Below are 13,652 nucleotides of genomic sequence, written 5' to 3'. Positions count from 1 at the left end.
CGGCCTTGGCTTGGCAGGGTCTCACCTCACCTGGCGGGGCCGGCGGGGCTGGCGGGGCTGGCAGCCAGCCAAGCCGACCCACAATGCACCGCACAGTGCGGCACGGCGTCGCCACGCATTAGTATACACTGTTAACATTTTTTTTTGTATAGCGTAAAAAGTTATTAGGGACTGGAAGTGGGTGGAGTCGTAAGTTCGCGACCAGCACCGGAAGTCCTGGAAAGACACTGGAAGCGCGACCGGAAGTCGCAAGGTGGGAAGTCACACAGGGCGACAGTCACAGAATTACACTGACGGAAGCACACCGGAAGTGGCGGAAGCGCACCGGAAGTGGCGGAAGCGCACCGGAAGTGGCGGAAGCGCACCGGAAGTGGCGGAAGCACACCGGAAGTGACTGACAGAACGCAACCGGAAGTAATGAAAGTGGAGCCGGCAGTATAAAAACAAAGTCACGGCCACGCAGCCACCGCAAGTGATCAGGTGGCGAAATTCAAGCCGAGATCCCACTTTTATCGCGGATGAAATGTCAACAACCACAACACCAGCACCGCCACGCGTTTCCCTTGTGACCCGCCACAAACTTGTAAATCCGCAGCTTGCCTTCGTCATTTTGAATGGCCCGTTCAAAATGCGTTCCATTTTATGTCAAGCAGGTTCTTTTTTTTTATTTATTTCTCCTTTTCTTCCTTTTTTTTCCGCGCGCGGGCGCGCTTGGCTGTCTAGAGGGGCCTTTAGCCTTATGAATTCTGCGGGGAGATGAATGCCTGACGCGATGAAATGAAACTGCGGACTACAGTGGCAAACGAGATGGGAGTCGGTGTCGTTATAAAATCATGAAAAGGCACGGCGCGCCACGCCACGCCACGCCACGGCGCACGGAGGTCGGCCCACCCGACCCGCACGTAATTTCGCGCGCCACACACCGTGGGCGAGGCAGGGCCGAAGTTGGACGGAAAGTAATCCAAGTCTGAATAACCATTTCCATACTTCAGCTCTCTAAACTTGGTTCGCTTGTTCTGTCATATCAGTAGGACCGCTCCAAAAGGCGCCGGGCGCAGATAGCGGCGTCGAAGGAGTGGGGGAGGTAGGGGGGGAGCAGGAGGGGAGGGGAGGGGAGGGGATCGCCGATTAGGACCGATGGCTCAAAGTCCGGCTCCATTCCCCCTCCCCCTGCTAGTTTTAGTTGAGATTCCGCGCGGCATATTTAACATTCAGGACGGACGTCGGCAAAAAACGCCGAGGACACGGCGCGGAATAAGTCATTCCTGGGGATGACATTCTGCGGGGAAACAGCGGCGACATTTCAATTGCATGAGCAGCCAGCCTGCCGCCGTGCCGCCGCCGTGCCGCCGCCGTGCCGCCGCCCCCGCAAATCAGGCGAGGGGTTCGAGGGCCGCCGTCGCTCTGTCTCTCTCGCACGCGGCCTTGCGCCCGACGAGTGCGAGAGAGACAGAGCGACGAAGACTGTTCGGAATCAGACCCGCTGAAGACCAACGTTTCCTCATGACGTGACGGCTGCCATGACTGGTCAAACCAGTCAGAGAGAGACAGACAGAGAGGCCGTAGACACGTGGGCGAGCCGAATCGACCAGTAATAGAGCGTCCTGTCGTCAAAGCGTTCCGGCGGGGCCGAGGCGGGGCCGGGGCGGGGCCCGGCGGCCTGCCTTGTGGCCGGGGCGGTCGGACCACAATCGGGGGATGATACCATAGCAAGCAGGAGCGCACATACAGTATGAATAAGGAGGAGAGTCGGAGTGGGGAGGAGGGGGGTGACGTCATTAGGGTGCTGTTACAATGAATGCAGTGGTGTTACTCGAGAACAATGGTGGGCAGATAATGGCGGCCGGTAAGCCATCCGCCACACCCTGCCTTGCCGCGCCAAACTCATTTCGCGTGGAGGGGGGGGGGACCGCGGCGGCCCCGCCGTGGCGCAGCCATAGCACAGGTGGACCGGCCGCCGCTCCAGGCGCCCGCCGCGGTCTACGACGGTCCCTCTGATTTTAATGAGCGCTTTAGGAAACTTTTTTTGCTCGTTTTTACTCTCTCTCTTTTTTTCAGCCACGGCTGAGCTTGTTTGCTAACTTGATGGCGCGCGCGTGGCTTCGGCTGGCTTGGGCTGGCTTGGCTGGCTTCAGCGAGTCCGCCAAGCTGTCCGCTTTGATCTGCCACGGCCTGACGCGCGGAGCGGCGGGGCGGCGGAGCAGTGCGCGGAACGCAGGGCGGCGGAGCCCGGCAGTGTGCCAACGACGGCCAAGGCCGCCAGGGCCGGCAAGGCGATGCGACAAAGAGAAAGAGTGGCGCCGGTGGGGCAGGAAGACCGAGGCAGCGAGTGAGTGGACGGGCGGACGCCAGTGGACACGCCGGCCCGGACAAAGCGACCGCCGCGCGCGGTGCGGCGCGGTGCGGCGCGGTGCGGCGTGGGTGGCAATCCCTGCATTTAGGTGGCCGTTTGAAGCGCAATCCGGTCACCACTCTGCGCCATAGCTCCCCCCCCCCCCTCCCCCTTGCTCGCCACAGACGACAGAAAGGCCGGCGCCGCAACAAGGGCAAATTTCTTTAATTCGATTTAGGATGTCGACCACTCGTTTCGACATCCCTCTGTCTGCGACCGTCGCCACTCGGGGCGGTGCCAAAAAGGCGGTAGAACTGGCTTGCTTGGTTAACGCTCTGGACGCGTTCTCCGCGCTCTCGCGCGAAGCCCCTGTTGTCTCCGCGGTAGGCAAAACGTGGGCACTGCTGCGTCGCGGGACTGCCTACCCGCCAGGCGCTATCCGCCGAGCCGCGCGCCCACACTGCCCGAACGGTGCCCTCAGTGTGGGACGAGGCAATAAGGCAATGCTGCGATGGTCGCTCTCCGGTGCGCGGAGCCACGGGGCCCTCCGCGAGCCTGCAGTAATTGCACCCAAGTTTGTCCTCCCCTCTCTCCCTCCCTCCCTCCCTCCCTCCCTCCCTCCGGCCGGCCGGCCGGTCCCTCTCTCCTCTACAGCTGTAATCTCCGCCCGGCCTCTATAGCTTTTAATCTCATTGTTCTGGAATTTCATATCGGGGGAACAAAAAGGAGGGAAAGAGTCCCGATCGACGTCAGTCAAAAAGCCAGAAAGCCGCGACAGCTCGTTAATTCGCAAGGCGCGTTCGCCGCGGCGGGCCGGCCGACTCCAGGGCCTCCAGGGCCTCGGCTAGCGGAGCCAGCGGACTCCAGCCAGTCGAGTGTGGGCTCCCTGGAGATGTTGTCAGGACCAGGAGCGGAGGTGAAGGGACAGCCCCGCCCCCTCCGCGGCCCCTCCGCCCTGCCTCAACACCCCGCCGACCCCCGGGGGTCTCTTCGGGGCCCGTTCAGAGGGCCTACATAACCGGGCTGGGGAACACGTCACAGGAAGTTGGCCGCGGGAAGGGGGGGGGGGCTGGGCGGTGCAAAGGCAAAGATTGGGCACCAATCGCCCGGCAAAAAGCTGCGAGCCGTTCCGAACTCGGCCCTCGCTCCGTCTCTCTCGCACTCGCCGGGCGCCCCGTGGGGTGCGAGAGAGACAGCCGCTTGGCTGAGGCTGGCCGAGGTGCTGGCTGTGTTCGCATTGAAAAGCGCGTCGCCTTGCGTGCGGTTGGCAGGCCGGCTGATTCCGGACAGAGCTTTCCTCGGCCTGTCTCCCTCACACTGCCAGGAAAGCTTCGGCGGGAACGGCGCGTGCGGCTGCGGCCTGGCTAAGTGCAGCCCCTCGAGAAAGGGGCAAAAAATAATGTTGGAGAAGTTACAGTGAACGTGTTGAAAGTTGGCGGGTCTGTCGACAACAAAGAAATAATTCGGCGGGCACGGCAGTGGGGGGGAGGGGGGGGGGGCACGGCGGACAACACGGACGACGACAGGCGGGGGAAAGCGGTGGAAAACGCCGAAGCGGGACGGAAAGTGGCAGTAAATACACGCGATGTGTTTGTGTACTCGGCCGGCACTACAGTCACGGACGGCGTATCGGGGCGGGGCGGGGCGGGGCGGGGCGGGGCGGGGCGGGGCGGGGCGGGGTGCCACTTGCGCAGCCGCCCATTCGAGGATCCCTTCGCTCCTTCGGAAGGGCCCGGCCTGGCAGGACACAGCGAAATAAAAGTGCAGTGGGCTGCAGACACCAGTAAAACCAGCAGGAAACAGTGATGCCGCATAAGGACAGCGGAAATTCCTCCCGCCAATGCACCTGAGGCAAAAAGATTGCCACCCTCATAACTCCAAATGGTGCGGGGTGGTCGCCTGTCTATGATTCGAGTCCCGATTGAAGAGCCGGCAACGTGTCCAGACTTGTGTCCCACTAAACTGGTCTTCCCTCCTGGGCTGCGCGCTGGGATGCAACGTCCCACTTCCGAGTACTTTGCAAGTCCCTGGGGGATCACCCACTTCCAAGCATCTTCCCCGTGAATTTGCCGCAGTTTGAAAAGTTTACAAGACCGTCGAGGTTGACTCTGCCAAGCAGCGGTGGGGAAAAGGAGGGGGAGGGCCACCTTGCTACGACGCCGCCAGTCCCCCCCCCCCTCTTCTCCCCGGCCATGACCCAGCCAATATAACAGCAGTATAAATGCAAGGCAAACGATGTGTATAAAATGTAGCCGTATAACCAAGCAGCGGCGTGCATCCGAGCCCTCCGTACTGTGCAAGGGTGGGGAAAAGGGCAGAATAGAATTACTCACTGCAGGAAAGGTTTCAGTACCGCAGGGAAAAAATGGATTAGTTGCTGGTGCAGTCGAAATAACATGCCACTGGGTCAGTTCCTGTCTGCAGCAGTACACACTACCCTTAAAACAGTGAGAATTCAAACCCAGCATATTTTCCAAGGGAAGGCAAAACATTGTCACAGGGTTGTGAAGGAATGTCCTCGACCGAAGAGCACTCTTTCCCTCGAACTCAGCCCGCGGCCCCGGTGCACCGCTAACCACTTTCGTGAACTGCATGCCCCCATTTTATTTTTCCCCTGCCGCGGTGAAGGTAGTCGCGGGGCGTGGCGCCGGGAGAGCGCTGAAACGTTATTGAATTTATAACCAGTACTTTATAAATTACCCAGGCCGTGGTCCTCCCTTTCTCTCCCCCCCCCCCTCTCTTTCTCTCTCTCTCTCTCTCTCTCTCTCTCTCTCTCTCTCTCTCTCTCTCTCTCTCTCTCTCTCTCTCTCTCTCTCTCACTCTCTCTCTCTCTCCCTGCCCGCCCTGCCTGGCCTGCCATTAGCCCTGGGGGTTCGGTCGGTGTAGGCCACTAGGCCAGCTCGAGTGCCAAGTTTGCAGTGATCCGCCGCGGCCGCGACGCTGCGCCGCGCCGCCGCGGCCAAAGTTGGCAAAAACCGCCGCGCGCCCTGACCGCCCCGACGGCCGTGACGCCCGCGGTACATTAACAAAGCAAAACCGTGTCGGCCGGGACGGGCTGGGCCGACTGTACGGTTGCATTATTATCATGGAAGTTTACAGCACCTGCAGCCGCGCGCACAAATCATCCCGCCGCTGTTTTTGTGCTGTGCCTGCGCCCGTGTTTGTGTTTGTGTGTTTGTGTGTTTGTTTGTTTGTGTGTTTGCGTGTGCGTGTGTGCGCGTGCCGTGCCGTGCCGTGGGGGCAGTCCGTTTCCCGATTCATGACTCCATCTGCAGCTCCGCAGCTGGGATGGATTCGCCGCCGCTGCGGACCCGGTTGACAGATGGCCGTCGCGGTGTGACGCGGCGTGCCCTGTACACCATCAATTCGGCCGGAAACGGATCCACAACGACATTGAAAAAATGGTGGGGTGGGGCGGGGCGCTGTGGGGTGAGGTGGGGTGGGGCGTGACGTGCTATGCATTCCGCGCAAGGCGCCACCACGTGGATTGTCCTTTGCTGTCTCCACTCGACGTCGAGCCACGGCCCCGGCTGATGCCCCGGCTACACAATACAATGCAGAGTCCCCATCCGGCCGAGCCGCAGCGATGTCAATGCCAATCGGGGCCCGGCAACCATAGCAGGCCCAGCCAACCAAAAAAGCATTAGGGGAACAAAACCGCGAAAAAAATTGAAACGAGGCCGCAGCAAGGCTCTGGAGGCCGTGGCGGCCGTGGCGGCCCTGGGGTCGTCCATTGAACCGTTAACCGCGGCGGCCGGGGCGCGTCTCTGGAATTGTGTCCCGACAGGCCGTCAGTGCTGCCAACAGCGCTGCGGTAATTAGTTCTTCAAGGCCGCGAGGCAAGCCTGGCGAAGCCTGGCCAGGCCGCGCCAAAGTCCACTTTATTTATTTTTGCAAAGTTGGCGGCGGCGGCCGGGCCAGATTGACCCCAGTGCCGCACCTTGCGCCGCGCCGTGCCGCGCCGCGCCGGGCCGCAAAGTCGGCCCGACTTCTTGGAAACTGTTTCGGGATTGAGGCGGCGCCACCACTCCACACTGACTGGCAAACAGCGCGCCGGGGATCGGCCGCATCTGGCTCACCGTGTACACCACGTACAACGTGTAGGTCCGGCTGGAGGAGGGGGGGGGGAGGTAGGTCAAAGGCAGCCGGGGAGGCGAGGCAGTGCAGCTGGCAAGTGCGCGAGGCGGTTCAGGAGAGGCAGTCGGGGTCACGGTCGCGCAGATGGCGTAGGTGGTTCACGCGCGACTGGCGATGGGGGTAGCTCGGGTAGCCGGTTCACGCGAGGCGCGCCTAGCGGCTGGCGGCTTTCAGAAGGGTCGGCTGGCGTACGTACACTGTACACGCGGAAGGTGGGGCAGGTGAGACGCTGAGTAATGGCGTACATGCCACGCCCGATAGCCACTCAGATAGCTTGACGATGATTGCCATGATTGCCATCCGCCAGCCTTTCTAAGTGGCAGGCCGAGCCGAGCTAATGCAGAGCAGGGAAGGACCAGCGGCTAGCTTCATCATCGCGCTGAAGGCAGGCAAAGGCGAAAGGGTTGCTGAGATTTCACTACTGCTTCATTAGCGCGGGCGGGGCGAATTATCAAGGCCATTATCAAAAACATGGATCCGATTTGCGCTGTGATGGTTATGGTTATGGCTTGAGTGGCAGCCGTTAGGCCGTTCGGGACACAAATGGCGGCCAAGGCGCCGCTCTTTTACTATTGGCTGCTCGTTTCCTTTAAGCCCGGCGGGCGAGGCGGCGAGAGCAGGGCGTTGTCAATCGAAATCGCAGCCCGAAGCCCTGCCCGAGGTCCTGCCCCAGGCCTTGCCGCAGGCCTTGCCCCAGGCCTTGCCCCAGGCCACTTGCCCCTTGAAGGCTCCACTGTCAACCAGGGAGGCAGCCAGGCAGGCCGGCGGCACCATGGAGGCACGCCACCGACGGCATCGAACGTGTCATGTTGCACACGTGGGCGTCCGCGGCCGGTTCCGGCCACCATTACGACCCCCCCCCCCTCTCATGACGAGAGCCCCCGCCCCCTTCTCCCCAGTCGATCTCTCAAGGGCCATTAGAGTAATTAACTCGCGAGGGACCTTAGAATACAACGACCGGAGGCCAGCAGCCTCGACCGCCGCCTTTGGGCTTTAGTGCCCGCCGCCCAGCGGCAGCCCCGCAGCCCGCCCTGGTCGTTAGCGTAGGGCGCGTGGCGTGGCTCGGCGTAGGGTGTAGGGGTTCAGCGCCCGTTTTGGGCCACCTCATTTTTTCCCGCTCTTTGTGCGATCCTTCATTGCCCCGAGCTTGGAGTGGATATAGACCGTTCGGCCCTTATAGACAGAGAGGCTCGCAGACGGAGACGGAGAGGAAACAGAGCACAGCGTAGCGGAGCATAGCGGAGCATAGCGGAGCCCCGAGGCTGCAGACGCCTTGGAGGTGGGCACTCCCGGCCGCAGCCCTGCGCGCCGGGACTGTGGGCCACGACTTCACAGGGGTCTGCACGGCCTGCAGACTGATTCCGAACAGTGCTTTCGTCGCTGAGCTCTCTCTCGCACCCATACGGAGCGACCCGCGACACTGTTCGGAATCACACTGCATGGGTGCTCCAATTTACGTGACAATACTTAGGCGTGAGCCAATGCCCGGCGGCGCTGTGCGGCAAAAAAGGCAGCTTGCCGACGTTAGCAGCGCGAATAGCCCGCAAATTAGATGTGGAGCCATCTTTGGCGGCGATCCCCCACCATCGACCCGCGGGCGCGCGGTGGCGCGCGGACCCCGTGCCCCCACCCCCGCCCAAAGCGTCGTTCTGCCCGATTGCCTTCGTGGACGGATACTTGTTGAAGGCGCCTGGCGCGGCCTGGCGAAGGGAGCGAAAAGGGAGCCGGGGAGGAAGACGGCGCGGACGGCGCGGACGGGGACACGGCAGCATCTGCCCTGATAATGCCGCATAACAATTGGTATCGCCTTGGCGCGCCTTGGAGTGCTGCCAGCGGCATCTCTTTTTATTTTTTTTCTTATTTTTTTATTTCCGCCCTGCTTCCTCCCGCCTTCTTTTTCCTTTCATGCCTTTGCCGGTTTCGGCCCATTTTTCTCTTCCGCCCCGCGCCGAGCGAGCCGAGCGGGCCGGCCTGCACCAAGCTAGATCCAGTTCACCTGACACGGGCTGGGCCTTGCCGGGGCCGCCCCCACCGCATTCTCTAGATCGCTGGGCGGGAACAGCCCGGCCTCCGTGAGTGCGAGAGAGACCGAGTTCGGCATCGGCCGGCAGTTGAGCTGGCCTTTGTTGCAGTGCAGGGCGTGGGCCAGCCGGGCTCGTTAGATTGTTAAACGGCCGTCTATTAAAATGCGTGTGTTGGCACTAAAGATTTTCATCGGCATCCTCAGTTATTGCCGCCGCCTGCCTGGCTGGCCCCACCACCCTCCCGCGCGGACTGCAGCCTATTTCACTGCGCGATAACCCGAAAGTCTGAAGGGCGTCGTTAAAATGGCCCACAGTCTCCAAATTAAAGGGCTTGCATGAGAGCGCGGTGCGGGGCGGCCGGGCGGTGCGGTGCGGCGGCGGTCGCACAGATGAGCTCACAAAAACAACACCCCGGTGCGGGCTGGTGGGCTGGGCAGAGGGCAGGTAGCCGTCGTCGGCGGGATTGCGGCCTTCCGGGGCTGCGGCCAGGCCGAGGGCGAGGGCCAGGCCACACCAAGGGCGGGGGCCTAGCCGGCCTGCAGGCCCTTTTAGCGCGCACACCAATTTCATTTGGAGCCCTTTCCCGTGCAAACAGCCACAGCCCTGTCTACGACGTGGCGCCCTCGTCGTTACAAGGGCCGCCGGGCCAGGCCGGGCCACGCGCATTTCCAGGCTCGCCGCCGTCCGCTGGGCCTCGCCGCGGCCAGCCCTCCGCCCGCCTGACGTCATCCCCGCCCCGCCCCGCCCCGCCCCGCCACGCCCCGCCACGCCCCGGCCCGGCATGACGGATGGTGTGCCTGATCACCACGCGGCGTGCGGCGCGGCCCCGTGGAGGCCGCGGAGGCCCTGGTGGAGGAGGAATCATCGCTCTGTGATTCAACACGTTCTGACAGCCCGCAGCACCGCAGTCCAGGTGCACTCTTTATCACCCCACCCCCTTCTTTTTGTTTTTTGTCTCCTGCTTTATGTCTCACCCTTCGCCTGCAGCTCCGTTCCTCGGCTGGGGTGGCCGCGACCGACCGTCCCTCAAACAGGTCGCCGCCGATTTTGTCCGTTTCATCGATCTCGGTCTCGGCGTCTCGGTTTTCGCTACCTGGTCGGGAAGGCGGCGGCCACGCCGCTACTCTATCGGAGTGCTTTGGTCGGTTCCTTGTATCGGCCGGCAGCCTGCCTCGGCCTGCCGCCACCCCTCGGCCTTCGGGCCCTTTGGCATGTGTGTGCTATCAAAGAGCGCGGGGATCAGGTGTCTAGGGAGGGGGGGGGGCGGGGCGGGGCGGGGCGGGGCGGGGCGGGGCGGTGGAACCATTCCCATGGCCGCGGCGTGCGAGGCGTGCCAGGCGTGCCAGGCGGGGTGGGGCGGGGCGGGGCGGTGTCGCGGTGAGGAACCCCGTCATGCCTGGCACTGCTGCAAACTACCCCCGGATCCCAGGTGGCGTTGTGGGGCGGCGCATTGCGTGGGTGCGAGGGAGGCGGAGAGTGACTCCCGCGTGATGGATCGACGCCACAACATGTTCCAGTGGAAAATGGGCCGGGCCCGGCCGGGCCGCGAGGTGCCTCCAGGCCTGGAGTCCGGGGCTGGAGTCCAGGTAAGACGGAGGCCGGTCGAATAAGTAGCGGAGTAATTGTCGGAACAGACAGCTGTCTCCACCAACACCACCCCCGACCACTCGACCGCCCCGCCCCATCACCGAGTCGCGTCCGGCTTGGACGCCCGTCCGCTAGACTCGAGTTATTTGACTAATTTTGTTTAACACTCGGCATTGTCCCACAGAAGGGCGGGCTTCATTTGAAATTCATTGTCGCCTGCTCTGCGCTGGGCGCCGGCCTGCGCCGCTCCGCGCGGCGAGTTGGCCAGTCGCCTTACGGCTTTGCCTACGGCTTGCCCACGCCCGTCCAGAAAGGAGACATAGTTAGGGCGGGACAGTTTGGTCGGCCGAAGCAGGCCGAAGCAGGCCGAAGCAGGCCGGAGCCGAAGAGGCCGGCCCCCCTCACTCTCCGCCGCGACGCTCCGCCACTTTGGGGAACTTTCTGACGATAATTGTCATGTCGCCGAGGCGCCGAATGCGACACTGTCATCAGAAGAGAAGTGGCAGGGGAGGGGGCGAGGGGTCGACCAGAATCAATCAACATAGTTTCGAGTAAGAGGTTCACGTCGTCGCTGTCACCGTCGTCGTCGTCCGCCGACGCCGCCTGTCGTCCATTTTACACCGCCTCCTCCCAGAATAGTTTGTTTGTCACGAACCATCCGGCATCGCGGCCGCGACCAAATGACGAGGCCCTGAATAATTCGAGGGGAAGTTGACGACGGCCAGGGCGACGTCCGCGAAGACGGCCGAGACAACGGCCTGCATGTTTTCCGGCGAGGAGGTCAATAATTCGCGGCCGATCTGCACCGTTTAAGGCTGAGCCGAGACGACGGCCAGGACGACGGCCAGGACGACGGCCAGGACGACGGCCAGGACGACGGCCAGGACGACGGCCTGCATGTTGTTGGCGAGACCGTCCATTATTCACCTCGGCGATCTGCCACCGCTTAGGCCCGGCCGCCTGCTGCCGCCGGGCCCCCAAGGAGGGTCCGGAGAACAAAGCGAGACGCTCATGTTTTTCCCCCAACGCCGCCAAAGCGCGGCAAGGCGCGCCAAAGCGGCCCGGGGCAGCGGCCTGTCACCGCGCGGTCTTTAAACGGCAGTTTGCGTCGCGGGACGGCCGCCTCGCCGCCCGGCCAGGCGGGCAGCCAGGCGGGCAGCCAGGCGGGCAGCCAGGCGGGCAGCCAGGCGGGCAGCCAGGCGGGCAGCCAGGCCGGCGGGCCGCAGAAGTGACGTCGGCGGGGCGGCGGGGCGATATCGCGGCGGCACATCTGTTCATCAAAGTGGGGGAAGACGCCGAGCTGTGCCGCGCCGTGCCGCGCCGCGCGCGTCTAGACTGCGCAAAAAGTGTCATTTCCGGTTCCTTTTTTCGCTCTCCTTTCTGCTCGGGATTCCGCGCGCGCCGCGGTGGAGTTGCGCTGCCGCCGGAAGATCGGCACGGACGGCACGGAGTGCACGGAGTGTTGCGGGGAAGTAGGACTCGCTGCCGGCAGCACCTGCCTGCCAGGGCTGGGGTGGCTAGGGCAGCCAGGGCTCTCCACGGCGGCGCCGCGGCCAAAGAAAGCATTCCTTCGCACGCGACCCGGCCGCCACGGCCACCAGGCACTACCGCCAAGCCACCCCGCCAAGCCACACCGCCAAGCCACACCGCCAGCCCACACCGCCACGCCGCCAGGCCACGACACGAGACAAGGGCGGACATGACCTTCCATTCCTATTATTTTCCCCCAGGCTGGCTGCCTGGCTTGCCGGCATAGCGTGCGTGCCGCGGGGGGTGTGGAACCTCGTGGAACTGACCTGGCGGGCTGGCTGGCCCGGCTCACGCGGCTCCGCTCCACGCGGCTCGGATTCGGCTTTTCACCCTTTATGCTTATTTTGGCCCTGCCAGCCTGCCAGCCGCATAAAGCCCCGGCCGCGCAGCTCGACCACCAGTCCTGCCTCGTCCGGGCCGCAGGGCCGTGGCCCGGCCGTGGCCCGCAGGTCTGCACCAGTGTGCCGGGCCGGCCGAGGAAGGAAGGCAAATAAAACAGCGAGTGCCGGCGGCTGAGGCTTCAAGCCGCGCCGATCGCGGCCTGCCTCTGCAAGCCTCGGCCTGCCTCAGGGAGCCGAACTGGGTCGCTGCACCGAGGGAATGCCCGGACGAATATGCGGGGCTGCAGGCATGCGGTGCGGTGGTGATGGTGGCGGTGGTGGTGGTTGCGTGTGGCTTCTTCCCTCACACGGCATCGTCGGATTAATAGATAAGCAGCTGACGTGCGGGGTGTCCCTCATGGCAGGCTGCCGATAAGTTGACACCTACCCTCAAGGGCCTTCAGGTGGTCGGGTCAAGGGTTGGTCCCCACTTCCTTGCCGCACTGCGCGGAGCGCGGCTTCCTCTAGTCGCCACACTGTCACACTTGGCCACACTTGGTCACACTCTGCTACACACTGCGGCACTGTCACTCCTCGAGCGGCGCGCGGCGGCACGCCGTCGGCCTCGACGCGGTCCTCGGCGGCGATCGCACAGGACCGACCGGTGCCGACGCGGACGGCTCCTCGCGGCGCACTCGCGGAGTCGTCGTCCTAGTCGCGGGGTTGGCGGCGTCGCGGGGCGCGGGGCGCGCGGCAGCGGCGCTCGGTTCGATCCTGCCGGCTTCGAGCAGCACACTGAGGGGCCGCGGGCCGCCGCGTCGCCGCGCAGCCCGTCCACCCCTCGCCGCGCCGCCGCCGCCGCCGTCGAAATGCAGGCAGCAGTGGCGCCCTCGCGCGGCGCGGCGCGGCGGGGCGCCCCGCTCTCCCGCAGGACCCGCAGGACCCGGGGCGCTGGAGGGCTCTAGGGTTCCAGGGCTGAATTGCGCTAGAACCCCTGGGCGATGGAGGCGCCAGGGGTTCCGGATTACTGGGTTAAAACAACCCCCAGCGCTCCAGGCCCTTCCAGGTATTTCCAGGTCCTTCCAGGTCCTTCCAGGCCCTTCCAGACCCTTCCAGATCCTTCCAGGCCCTTCCAGGCCCTTCCAGGCCGCTCCGGAGCCCTCCAGGCGACTGCAGTACAAGGCGCCAAGGCCCGGCTAAATCAGCGCGACTCAATGAGCAAACGCGTCAGGGTAGCAGGGTACCCCAAGGCCTCAGCAAAATCTTTGGGCTCGTAGGAAGCTAGGCGTCAAGGTGTTCCATTCGGTGTTACGTAAATACGCGCAAGGCGCCCCGAGATCCAGGGGGTGGAGGCATCCCCGGGTGCTGCACTGCATTACCACCAAATTTCGCTGGAGGGGTCCGTAATGTATTCGACTAGTCGACTCGTGGAAGTCCCATCGGCCGGCAGTCGATAGTAGACCCCGTTCCGGGACGGCCAAGTCGAACACAACAGCCGGCCTGACTTATGCATTCCTGTGCCTCGGTCCGAAGCCCCGACGCCCGAACGGTCGCCAATACATTTTCGGAGCTAATCATAAATTGAGGCGACCGATGCCGAGTCGGCGTCGTCGCAGTGTAGCCCGGCCCGTGTCCGTCCGGGGCTCTCCGTCCCGACTCTACGTCCAGACTCTACGTCCAGACTCTACGTCCAGACTCTACGTCCAGACTCTACGTCCAGAC

General features: G+C 63.6%; 1 protein-coding gene across 1 annotated transcript in view; it reads right to left on the bottom strand.

Annotated features, from left to right (window-relative positions):
* The window catches only part of LOC117643846 (hemicentin-2-like), a 166,533-nt gene extending 153,998 nt beyond the window's left edge, over positions 1 to 12,535 (bottom strand). The window contains exon 1 of the mRNA XM_034382963.1: positions 12,379 to 12,535. The gene's annotated coding sequence lies outside the window, so the exon portion shown is untranslated. The remainder of the gene's footprint in view (positions 1 to 12,378) is intronic.
* Positions 12,536 to 13,652: the final 1,117 nt, after the last annotated feature.

The sequence above is a fragment of the Thrips palmi genome, unplaced genomic scaffold (genome assembly GCF_012932325.1).
Source record: "Thrips palmi isolate BJ-2018 unplaced genomic scaffold, TpBJ-2018v1 HiC_scaffold_17, whole genome shotgun sequence".
Taxonomy (NCBI): domain Eukaryota; kingdom Metazoa; phylum Arthropoda; class Insecta; order Thysanoptera; family Thripidae; genus Thrips; species Thrips palmi.
This window is presented reverse-complemented; position numbering and strand designations above follow the sequence as displayed.